At 40.1% G+C, this 13,022-nt stretch overlaps 1 protein-coding gene across 2 annotated transcripts in view; it reads left to right on the top strand.

The window, feature by feature from the left end:
• The window catches only part of LOC130291272 (protein kinase C delta type-like), a 171,828-nt gene that overhangs the window by 99,396 nt on the left and 59,410 nt on the right, over window positions 1-13,022 (top strand). For both annotated transcript variants that reach the window (XR_008847858.1, XM_056539851.1), the window contains exons 3-4: window positions 9,806-10,094; window positions 11,548-11,666. The gene's annotated coding sequence lies outside the window, so the exon portion shown is untranslated. The remainder of the gene's footprint in view (window positions 1-9,805; window positions 10,095-11,547; window positions 11,667-13,022) is intronic.

The raw sequence follows: 13,022 nt of genomic DNA, 5'->3' as shown, positions 1-13,022 counted from the left end.
ACAACTCTTTGATCACATGTTATTTAATTTGGGATAAACAAAAAATAGAAACGCAAAAATTTTCCTTGTAAATAATGTGTTCATTATATAAAAAATGTATATACAATGCAGTGATACCAATAATGATTTAAAAAAAAAATTATAAAGGACTTTGGCATCTATTTGTATGTTGTAAATATATATTTTTTTATTTATTCATTCCAATGTATTATGCCTGTCAGTGTTACTTTAACAGGTAGCCTGTTAGGTCCCCAATCTCATTGTTAAGATCTCAACTGCCCTGGCAACCCATCCGAACTCTGTGATAAGGCTATGGTGTGACAAAGGAAACCTCACTTTACCTTACCATTTAGATGCCGCTGTCAGAATTGATCTCAACTTCTAAAGGGTTAAACAACCAGGATCAAAACCACAACAAAACCCTGTGCAAAATATCTCTCACAACATCATGGCTTTTATTACATAGCCTAAGAGCTTACATAATAAATATTAAGATAATATTATAGTATTACGAAATGTTAAATACATCGAGAAATAAAGTGTTTCCAGAACTTTTCAATCTGCAAAGCTATTCTCTATGCTTCTTACACCTTGTGCAGTTCATCTCAATTCACTTGGCTGTTTTATAGTAGATATCCATTAATATCCGATGGCCTTACAGTTTATGTAGCTACATATAAAATAGGAACATGAGAGGACCAAACTGTTATTCTTTTTAAAACATCATAAAAGATATTTTATCTGCTGGCAATTGATCCTTCTTGCACTTTCCCCTAGGAGGTCATACAGGAACCTTGGAGGTCATGTCTAATAGAGGTGTCATTGAGAAACATTTCAGTTTGCTGTATATTGCCAAAAGGGAAAGTCCCTCAGAACATACAGCAATTTAGACAAACTGTTAGTTCATTTTTGGCACTTATCACTTACTAAGTACAGGTATAGCAGTGCTGAGTCTGTTAAATGCAACAACGTTTAAAAGAAAGTTCACAGCACTCTGTTGTTAACACATCAATGTGAAAAAATAAGAATAAAGGTAAAAGTAGCAACACAATTGATCGGTACAATTGAATTAGTTTTACTGCATCTGAAATAAGCTTTTAGAAATAGTAGTAGGTATGTAGTGTGTGCAATGTTTCGGTCCACCTCGGATCTTTGCAAAGCCCTATTTGAAAAGAACAAAGGAGAAATTAAAAGAGCAAAGAAGAAAATAACGTGACATTTTGTAAAGCACTAGAAGCTAACTAAAGGAAGGAACCAGGGAAGAGAAAGGGGAGGGGCATGCAGTTGTACCCCCATCAGGCATATCAAAAGCCATGTGTTAATGTATATGACAAATGCAAATACATTTAAAGCATAGCAGGTTGCATACAGCTAAACAATGTCACAAATAATTATAAAAAAATATGTATGACTAATGAAGCCCACTAATTATACCCAATGGATAACTGGGGCTTGAAATAGGGAAAGAAGGAGAGGAGAAAAAAATAAGGGGGGGGCCAGTGGCTGGAGATGTAGGAAGAAAGCATCATTACAGTAGATCGGAAGGACCAAGATGACTGGAACCAGGTATAAATGGAGGAGAGAAGGCCCATGAAGATGCCCTTCATAGTGATGTAGCACAAAAAGTGATGTAGCATGCCATGTGCATCCACAGTTGGCACCAATGACATGGGTGTGTGCATAGAGAAGGTCACTTACTGATCTGAATCAGCATGGAAACAAACAGAAAATCATCCAAAGTGTGGGGAAAAGGGGGCAGGCCACAGCTAGATACAGAAGCCAGCATATTAGCCATAAGAGGAAGTATATGGGATAAGTATGTGTAAATAAGAGTATATGTGGCTGTAGGGTGCAGGAATGAAATGTATGCTATGGAAATAAAGATAGTGTATGGTGGGGTAGAGAAGGTGTAAAGTTGGGATGGTGTACTGAGTAAATAATGTTGGTAGCAAGGGAAACTAAATTAAAGAAATGAAAGAGATTTTGGGGGAGAAAAAAAAGGAGAGGGAGGATTGTTACCCAGGTGAAGTCTCCTTAATTTTGTCTGTGAAAATTAAAAATAGGGTTATTATAGGAGGAAATCATATAACGAAATCTCGACAAAAATTTACCTTATGACTAGAGATGGGCAAATTTTTGAAAAAAATCAATTCTGCCAATTCGCCAAATTTTCAGAAAAAATTTGGTTTGGTCCGAATTTATTTGCAGTGACTCTCTATTAAAAACGGCTATTTATGGCCAACAGGGAGCTTCGATAGGGGTGTAGAACACTTTGCCTTGTCGTAACACGCATGTGCTGTATTAGTCAAACAATACTGTTATTCAGTATGACATGCAGATTACAGGCATTGCTTTTAGAATCACTGGCGCAGAGCGTCTGGATGTGGCAGCAGGGTCAGGAGACCATATGGTATCACAACTGAAGAGATGAAAGAGATATGTTAATGTCATTTTAATTTAATTTAATTTTTACTTATTTAAAAAAAAAAATTATTCTTTTTTGAGGACCAATTCTGGCGAGCATCGAGCTGGCGGTCCTTCGTGAGGCGAGCTACCTCCTGTTCCAGCCCCTGCCTCTCAGCGTCCCCCCGACTGTGAAAGTGCAAATGTTTCATGTAATCAGTTATGGTTCATTGTTATTGCTCCAACCTGTTTCAATGGATTCTTTAGTAATTCCACAGGTAATATATGACATCGAAGACCATAGGGCCAAAATGTTAAGAAAATTACATAGATTTTTTTCTAAATTTAAGATTTTGATTAGATTCACAAATTAATGTCCCGTGTGCTCAAAGCGTTTACTTTGAACTAATACTATATGACCACAAAATCCAATATAACAAGGAGTCAATGACAGTTTGTAAATTTTAAATTGAAGATTTTAGATTTAAGTTTAATTTAAGGTGCCAACAGAATGAGGAGACCATATGGGGGCACAATGACACAGCCTGGAGGTGGCAGCAACATAAGGAGACCATAATGTGGCAGAATTACACAGCCTGTAATTGGCGGCAGCAAAAGGAGACCATCTAGTGGCAGAACGACCCAGCCTGGAGGTGGCAACAGCTCGACGAGCCCGACAACCCAGCCTGGAGGTGGCAAAAGCCAGACGAGACCTGAAGATTTCAAATACATTAACATGAAAATTTTTAATTAATGTGCCAGCAGCATGAGGAGACTATATGGCCACTGTCACGATGCCGGCTGGCAGGAGGTGGATCCTCTGTGCCAGAGAGGGATAGCGAGGACCGTGCTAGTGGACCGGTTCTAAGACACTACTGGTTTTCACCAGAGCCCGCCGCAAAGCGGGATGGTCTTGCTGCGGCGGTAGTGACCAGGTCGTATCCACTAGCAACGGCTCACCTCTCTGGCTGCTGAAGATAGGCGAGGTACAAGGGAGTAGGCAGAAGCAAAGTCGGACGTAGCAGAAGGTCGGGGGCAGGCGGCAAGGTTCGTAGTCAGGGGAGATAGCAGAAGTTCTGGTACACAGGTTTTAAACACACAAAACGCTTTCACTAGGCACAAGGGCAACAAGATCCGGCAAGGAAGTGCATGGGAGGAGGTTAGATATAGTCAGGGACCAGGTGGGAGCCAATTAAGCTAATTGGGCCAGGCACCAATCATTGGTGCACTGGCCCTTTAAGTCTCAGGGAGCTGGCGCGCGCGCGCCCTAGAGAGCGGAGCCGCGCGCGCCAGCACATGACAGCAGGGGACGGGAACGGGTAAGTGACCTGGGATGCGATTCGCGAGCGGGCGCGTCCCGCTGTGCGAATCGCATCCCCAACGGCCATGACAGAGCAGCGCTCCCGGTCAGCGGGACTGACCGGGGAGCTGCAGGGAGAAAGACGCCGTGAGCGCTCCGGGGAGGAGCGGGGGCCCGGAGCGCTAGGCGTAACAGCCACAGTGAGTCTGGGTGCTCTGTCTCGTCTTCCTCATCACCCTGTGTCTCCACAGCCTGCTTCTACTCCTCCTCTCATGTCAGATGACTATAAAAACCATACATTTCGCAAAACCTTGCTGTGCTTAACTGTCCCCCTCCTCCTCCAGATCAGCCCACACAGGGCTCATGTTGCATCGAGATGTAGGCGCCACGTCTCCAGTGCCCTGACCAGCCATCGTTTCCAACATGTGATGTAGGATATGAAGCAGTGGAATGACGTTGTTCATCCCGTAATCCTGGCGACTGGCTAATAATGTGGCTTCCTCAAAGGGCCTGAGCAAACGGAAGGTTTAACATATGAGCTGCCACTGGTTGACATTGAAGTTACACAGGGGAGTCCCCCTATCCGCTTGGATCATCAAGAAATCGGTGATGGCTTTTCTCTGTTCGTATAGTCGGTCCAACATATGGAGGGTGGAATTCCAACTTGTGGAAACGTCGCAAATCAGACTATGTTAGGGGATACCGTTCTGACGCTGCAGCTCTAGGAGGGTGTGGTGTACAAGTGGCTGAAGTACATGCAAAGTTTCCTTATCATTGTTAGGATGTCTGGCAGATGGGGGAAAAACTTCAGGAATCGCTTGACAACCAGATTAAACATGTGTGCCTAGCAGCGTGCATGGCTCAGGCTTCCTTGAAGCAGCACAGACAAGATGTTCTTCCCGTTGTTGGTCACCGTGTTTCACATTTTTGGTTTTTGTGGAGTAAGCCATGATTCGATTTTTTGATGAATGACTTTTAGCAGTTCCTCCCCTGTGTGACTCTTTTCACCAAGGAAAACCATGTGAAGAACAGCGTAACACTGCCGTGCCTTGCACACAGGGTATGCTGGAGGGGTATTTTTTTTTAAATTATTAATAAAAATTTATTAAAATTAATTTATTCAAATTAATGAAAATTATTTATTATTTAAAATGTTTATGTATGTGCCAGCAACGTGAGGAGACCACATGGCTGCTCAATGACATAACATGGAGGTGGCTGGAGCATAAGGAGACAATAGGGCCTCACATTTATAAATGTTAACCCGTCAAGGACACAGGGCATAGCAGCGGGTACTGGATCGGGATGCCTGCTGAAATTTCCTTGGGGGTGTCTTGAGATAAGACCAATTCAGATCGGCGATTTGCGGCGATTCTGGCTCCCTACACACAGTTACCCCCCCCCCCAAAAAAAAGCCTCCAGCTGTTGCAAAACAACAACTTCCAGTATTGCCGGACAGCCATTGACTGTCCAGGCATGCTGGGATTTATGCAACAGCTGGAGGCACCCTGTTTGAGAAACCCCAGCCATAGGGTAATTTTGGTATTGGAGGCAAGTGTAATTTTTGCATCCGGGTCCTTCCCTATGCAAATTACTAATTTAGGCCTCAAATGCGCATTGCGCTCTCTCACTTTGGAACCCCGTCGTATTTCAAGGCAACAGTTTAAGGCCACATATGGTGTATTTCCGTACTTGGGAGAAATTGGCTAACAAATTTGGGGGGCTTTTCCTCCTTTAGAAAACGGAAGATGTCCAGCACCAGGAAGGCAGACACCATTTTGAAGACCTGTAAAAGATTATATAAGACAGTGTCTTGATGCAGTATAGGTAAATTTTTCTCAATGATATTATTGATTTTATGAAATTGTTTGCTATACTGTGTGATAAAGAAAGGGGGATGAGCCCTGTCCTGTCTCGTTGTTTGTTCCTTATCTTTTGTACTATGTTCAATAAGATCCTGTCTATCCAATTTGGCCGCTCTGTTTCTAGCCTTGTTGAGGGTCTCCGGGTGATATCCTCTTTCCCGTAATCTATTAAAGAGCAGATCCGATTCATGTATAAACGTTTCTTGTTTGCTACAGTTACGTCTTAATCTGCACCATTCCCCATAGGGGATGTTGCGGAGAACATGTTGGGGATGGCACGATGTAGCTTGTAGGATTGAATTTCCCGTGTTCTCCTTTCTATAGGGGGCCACCACAATCTCATTGTTTTCCACAGAAAAACACACATCCTTTCACCCCTTATGAAAAGGTAAAGTTGGGGTCTACTCCAGCATGTTATTATAAAAAATAAAAAAAGTTTACACTAACATGCTGGTATTGCCCCATACTTTTCATTTTCACAAGAGGTAAAAGGAAAAAAGACCCCAAAATTAGTAAGGAAATACCCCATATTTGGATGTAAAATGCTCTATGGACGCACAACAAGGCTCAGGAGTGAGAGTGACATGCACATTTAATGTGATTTGCACAGTGGTGGCTGATCTTTATATTGATTCTGACATAAATGCAAAAAAAAAGAAGAAAAACACCCACATATGACCCAATTTTGAAATCTACACCCCTCACAGAACGTAACAAGGGGTATAGTGAGCCTTAACACCCCACAGGTGTTTGAAGAAGTTTTGTTAAAGTTGGACGTGAAAATGAAATTTTTTTTTTTTTTCACTAAAATGCTGGTGTTATCCCAAATTTTTCATTTTCACAAGGGGTACTTCTGAGTATATAATTACCCCATGTGTGGAGAGAGAATGTGTCTGGAATTGAAGGCCATGTGCGTTTACAAAGCCTCCATGGTGCCTGAAGAGTGGACCCCCCCACATGTGCCCCATTTTGTAAACTACACCCTCAAGGAATGTAACAAAAGGTGCAGTGAGCATTTACACCCCACTGTCAGATTTTTCGAAAAGTGGTCCATAAAAATGAGAAATGTAATTTTTCATTTGCACATCCCACTGTTGAAAGATCTGTCAAACGCCAGTGGGGTGTAAATGCTCACCACACCCTTATTAAATTCTATGAGGGGTGTAGTTTCCAAAATGGGGTCACATGTGGAGGGGTCCACTGTTCTGACACAATGGAGACTTTGTAAATGCACATGGCCCCAGACATCCATTCCAAACGAATTTTCTCTCCAAAAGCCCAATGGTGCTCCTTCTCTTCTGAGCATTGTAATTCGCCCGCAGATCACTTTACATCCACACATGGGGTATTTCCATACTCAGAAGAAATGGGGTTAAAAGTCTTGAGAGGCTTTTTCTTCTATTACCCCTTGTGAAAATGAAAAATTTGGGGTAACACCAGCATTTTAGTGAAAAATATAAAATTTTTAATTTTCACGTCCAACTTTAGCAGAAATTTGTCAAACACCTGTGGGGTGATAAGCCTCACTGTAACCTATACGTCCTTGAGGGGTGTTTTTCCCCAAATAGTGTGCCATATGGAGCTTTGTTTGCTGTTTTGGCACCATAGGGGCTTCCTAAATGTGACATGCCCCCCCAAAAACCATTTCAGCTAAATTTGAATCCAAAAGCCAAATGTGACTATTTCTCAGCTGAGCATTGTAGTGCGCCTGCAGTCCACTTGATGTTCACACATTTGGTATTTCCATACTCAGTTTTGGGGGGCATTTTCTCCTATTACCCCTTGTAAAAATGTAAAATTTTGGGGGGAAAAATCATTTTAGTGAAAAAAAATCATTTACACATCCAAATTTAATGAAAAGTCGTCAAACACCTGTGGGGTGTTAAGGTTCACTGTATGTTATGTTTCTTGAGGGGTGTAGTTTCCAAAATAGTATGCCATGTGTTTTTTATTTTTTTGCTGTTCTGGCACCATAGGGGCTTCCTAAATGTGGCATGCCCCCCAAAAACCATTTTAGAAAAACTCACTCTCCAAAATCCCATTGTCGCTCCTTTCCTTCTGAGCCTTGTAGGGCACACGTAGAGCACTTGACATCCACATATGTGGCATTTACTTACTCGAGAGAAATTAGGTTAGAAATTTTAGGGGAATTTCTCTCCTTTTACCCCTTGTAAAAGTTCTAAAACTGGATCTACAAGAACATGCCAGTGTAAAAATCGAAGATTTTGAATTTTCTCCTTCACTTTGCTGCTATTCCTGTGAAACACCTAAAGGGTTAACACACTTTCTGAATGTCATTTTGAATATTTTGAGGGGTGCAGATTTTATAATATGGTCATTTATAGGGTATTTTTTAATATTAAGGCCACTCAAATCCACTTCAAAACTGAACTGGTCCCTGAAAAATTCAGATTGATTTAGAAAATTTTGTAAAAAATTGGAAAATTGCTGCTGAACTTTGAATCCCTCTGTTGTCTTCCAAAAGGAAAAAATGTCAACTAAAGATGGAAATATCAAGTAGACATATTGGATATGTGAATCAACATATAATTTATTTGGTATGTCTATTTTGCTTATAAGCAGAGAGTTTCAAAGTAAAAAAAATGCAAAATTTTCAAATTTTTCATCAAATTTTCAAATTTTTCACCAAGAAATGATGCAAGTATCAACAAAAATTTACCACTGACATAAAGTAGAATATGTCACAAAAAAACTGTCTCAGAAGCAGAATGAAATGTAAAAGCATTCTAGAGTTAATAATGTTTAAAGTGACAGTGGTCAGATTTGCAAAAAATGCTCTTGTCTTTAAGGTGAAAATGGGCTGTGTCCTTAAGCGGTTAAAGATAGATTTTATAATTAAAATGTAAGATTTTAAATAGATTAACATAAAATGTTTTTATTTAATGTGCCATCAGCATGAGGAGACCATATGGCCTCACAATTGAAAAGATTAACCACTTAAGGACCAAGGGCATACCGGTATGCCCTGAGTCCTCTCCTTTCATAGCGGGTCGGCCTGGGTGGGACTTGTGGCTAATAGCGCGTGGCACTGATCGCGGGTTATTAACCCTTTATATGCGGCATTCAAAGTTTCCCCGCGTCTAAATTGAAAGTAAACTAATGTTGGTTAGCTCAGGGGTGTGTTCAGGATCGCGTGGTGAAATCGCGGCATCCCGAACAGCTGTAGGGCAAGAGGAGGGTCCCCTTACCTGCCTCCTGGTGTCCAATCGCAAAAATGACTGATCAGTGCCTGAGATTCAGGCATGAGCAGTCAAGCGGCAGAATCATTGATCAATGTTATCCTGTGGGAAAACAATGATCAATGTAAAAGATCAGTGTGTGTGCAGTGTTATAGCACCCTATGGGAGCTATAACATTGCAAAAAAAAGTGAAAAATAAAAGTGAACCATTTAACCCCTTCCCTAATAAAAGTTTTAATCACCCCCTTTTCCCATTAAAAAAATAAAAAAGTGTAAATAAAAATAAACATATGTTTTATCACCGCAAGCGGAAATGTCCAAATTATAACAATATATCATTAATTAAACTGCAAGGTCAATGGTGTATGGGCAAAAAAAAATTGCTAAGTCCTAAATAGCTCATTTTTGGTCACTTTTTATAGAATGAAAAAATTAATAAAAAGCTATCAATAATTCCGATCAATACAAAAGTGGTACAGCTAAACACAATAGATTGCGCAAAAAAAAATTAGTCCTCATACTACCCCATACGCGGAAAAATAAAAAAAAGTTATGAGTCAGAAAATGACAATTTTAAATGTATAAATTTTCCTGCAAGTAGTTCCGATTTTTTCAGAAGTACGACAAAATCAAACTTACATAAGTAGGGTATCATTTTTATCATATGGACCTACAGAATAAAAAGAAGGTGTAATTTTTACAGGAAAATGTACTGTATAGAAACGGAAGCACCCAAAATTTAAAAACTTGCGTTTTTTCTCTAATTTTGTAGCACAATGATTTTTTTTATTGTTTTGCTGTAGATTTTGGGGTAAAATGATTGATGTCATTACAAAGTAGAATTGGTGGCACAGAAAATAAAACATGATATGAATTTTTAGGTGCAAAATTTTAAGAATTATAATTTTTGTAAAGGTAGGGGAAAAAACAAAAGTAGAAAAACCAGGTGTCCTTAAAGGGTTAAAGATATATTTTAAAATAAAAATTGAAGATTTTAAATAGATTAACATAACATTTTTTATGTAATGTGCCTGCAGCATGAGGAGACCAAATGGCGCCACCATGACACAGCCTGAAGGTGGCACCAGCATGAGGAGACCAAAATGTGGCAGAATTACCAAGCCTGGAGGAGGGAGCAGCAAGAGGAGACCATATGGTGACAGAATGACACAGCCTGGAGGTGGCAGCAGCCTGACGAGACCAAAGGGCCTCACAATTGAAAAGATTAAAGATATTTTTCTAAATTTCATGTGGCCATGTTAACATCCTCCGGATACTTGAGGAAAAACTGCACTGCGATTGGTTGCCATTTCTTATACTGCTGAGGTAAAATGAAAACTGTGTTGTGATTTGCTGCTATTTTTTGTACTACTGTGGTAAAATAAAAGCTGCACTGTGATTGGTTGCTATGGGCAACAAAGATTTTCTTTTGGACAGCTTTATATGACAAATTTGGTTTTTCTCTTATATCAACGATGTCTCGCCTCCTCATCTGATCGCAACCAAACTTCACAGAAACTATAGTTTCCCTGAAAATGTTATCAAAATTGGTTGAGCGGTTTAGAAGTCCTTAGGGAACATACATACATACATACATTTATATATATAGTTGTTTTTATAGACTGATATTCAATTAATTTATAAACAAAAAATATATCAATCAAAATTAATCTCTAAAATAAATGATACTGTGAAAGAACAAACTCAGAATCATATGGTGCAGAAAAACTATTCCAAAGGGAAAATACATTGGGGGAGATTTATCATTGCTTTTAGAGCATTTTTTTTTGTCTATGTTTTGGCGCCGCGATTTTTATGTGTCTTTTGACATAGACAGTTTCACTCTTTTTGCCTACCTGTAGAACTTTTTCTTTTTGACCATGCAGTGGTCACGTATTTATAATTTCCAACTTTTGTCAATAGTCACTATTTTTTCTGCAAATGTACATTTTAAGGCGCAAAGCTACACCTTCTACGTTCCACAATTCAACCTTTAACCTCTTGTGGAGGACAACCTCCCATTCCCCTTCTATGACACGTGCTCAGGAGCTGAACGCAGGTCATAGCTGGGTGGTCATGGTGGCTATCTGCCACCAGGACCCATCTCTAATGCCTGACATCACCGATCACGGTGATGCCCAGCTTTATCCCCTTAGACACCACAATCAAATTTCATTGTGGAGTCTAAAATGCAAGTAAAAATGTCCCGGCAGCTCTGTGAAAGTAAGTAAAAATGCCTAACCTGCTAAATTCAGTACCTGAGAAAGTGTCTATTTCCCTCACAAGTGCCTAAAAAAGTGTATGTAGTAGAGCTTTTCCCACCACAGCAGAGCTGTGAAAAATTCATCATCCTGCTGCACCTTCTTGATAAATAAGTTAAACCCACCATCCAAATAAACGTGGGAAAATAGCTCTACTGTAGACATTCTTTGGGCCCATGTGTCAGTTAAAAAAAATGGGGCTCTGTCATTGAGGCTAAATCTGTGGCACCAAGGGGTTAATACAGTTGTTTGCATTTTAGTGTAGAAATAGACTTGTTCTGCTTTTTTTTTTTTTTTAAAGCCTTCTGTAGCTTTGTGTACGAATTTGAAATGCCGACGGCATTTACAGGTTCCATTGTAATTTGTATAATTTTGTCTTTTTTCCTCCCAGTCTGCAGCTTTTGATGGTGGTAATGAAAGAAGGTTCCAGATAGATATTATTATGAGACATGTATGCGAGAATCTAGAGATTGAATTTTTTGAACCAAACTAAGAAATGTATTCTGTTTTCATTACAGCCTTTCATCATCTTGAAGTACAGTATCTAGCACCACTGTCATAATAATGTCTTATCTTCTCGGGCAAGGAAAAGACCAGTGTTGTATTAGAATGTGCAATTTGCTAAGATAAACAAAAGGTAAGAGTCTGTATTCATTCTGCTGCCAAAGTGCAATCATAAATAAGAATAATCACTTTTCACACTTTACAAGTAGACTTTGAAGGGGATTACTTCAGTTGGTTTTCAAGGTTATACCTTTAATGCCAAAAGTGTCATACTACTTTTTGGAAGGAAAATAAAGTGAAGAGTATGTTTTCTGCTGATTCTATGAGTAATTTGAACAGTACTCTACAATACTATGAATAAAACGCCAGAGGAGGTGCTATTTGTACATCTGACAAGTCAAGTGTTAATACTAACTTGAACTGTATATTTCATCTTTGTTAGGTGGTGGCTAAGACCAAACTACTACAGATATCATACAGTGTATTCATTAATGCATAGTTGAGAACAAGGGTGTAACTATAGGAAGTGCAGAGGTAGCAGTTGCACCTGGGTCCTGGTATCAGAGGTTTGCCTCGGTTTGTGTGTTAGCAAAATATTTGTGTAATTTCAAATAATATTTACTAAGAGATAGGGGTACATTGCGTCTAAAGAAAAATAAAAGGACTTTAATGAAGGGTGAATCAAGACTAGGCAGTTGTTGAGCATGCTACCCCCCCCCCCCATACTCTATTCTAATTTTCTTCCATACACTAAACAAAAAGTGTGTAACAGATGAGTAACTTAAAGCATATGTGCCCCAATGTAACAGTGCAAAACCTGTAAAGGACCACTCCAACAACAGTGTGTGTTTACCCTACTTACTATATATATATATATATATATATATATATATATATATATACTGCTGCACTCCTATAGCTTTACCCCTGTGTCTAATATTTTAACCTCTTAAGGACGCAGGGCGTACCTGTACGCCCTGCGCCCGGTACCGGTGTTTAAAACGGGGTCACACCGTGACCCCGTATCACACCAGGTCGGTCCTGGCTGCTAATGATAGCCGGGACCCTGGGCTAATAGCGCACGGCACAGATCGTTGTGCCGTGCGCTATTAACCCTTCAGACACGGTGATCAAAGTTGATCGCCGCATCCAAAACAAAAGTAAAAGCTTCCCGGCAGCTCAGTCGGGCTGATCGGGACTATCACAATAAAATCGCGATGTCCCCTCACCTGTCTCCGTTGTGTCCGATCGGCATTTGATTGCGCCAAGCCTGAGCTGCAGGCTTGAGCAATCGAGACCCTAGAACTCTGATCCATGCAAAGCTATGGCTTTGCAGGGATCAGGGTAAAAGATCAGTGTGTGCAGTGTTATAGCCCCCCCATGGGAGCTATAACACTGCAAAAGAAAAGTGAAAAAAAAAAGGTTAATAAAGGTCATTTAACCCCTTCCCTAATAAAAGTTTGAATCACCCCCCCTTTTCACATAAAAA

Source organism: Hyla sarda, chromosome 9 (assembly GCF_029499605.1).
Source record: "Hyla sarda isolate aHylSar1 chromosome 9, aHylSar1.hap1, whole genome shotgun sequence".
Taxonomy (NCBI): Eukaryota; Metazoa; Chordata; class Amphibia; order Anura; family Hylidae; genus Hyla; species Hyla sarda.
Note: the sequence above shows the minus strand (reverse complement) of the source record. Positions and strands in the feature narration are given on the sequence as shown.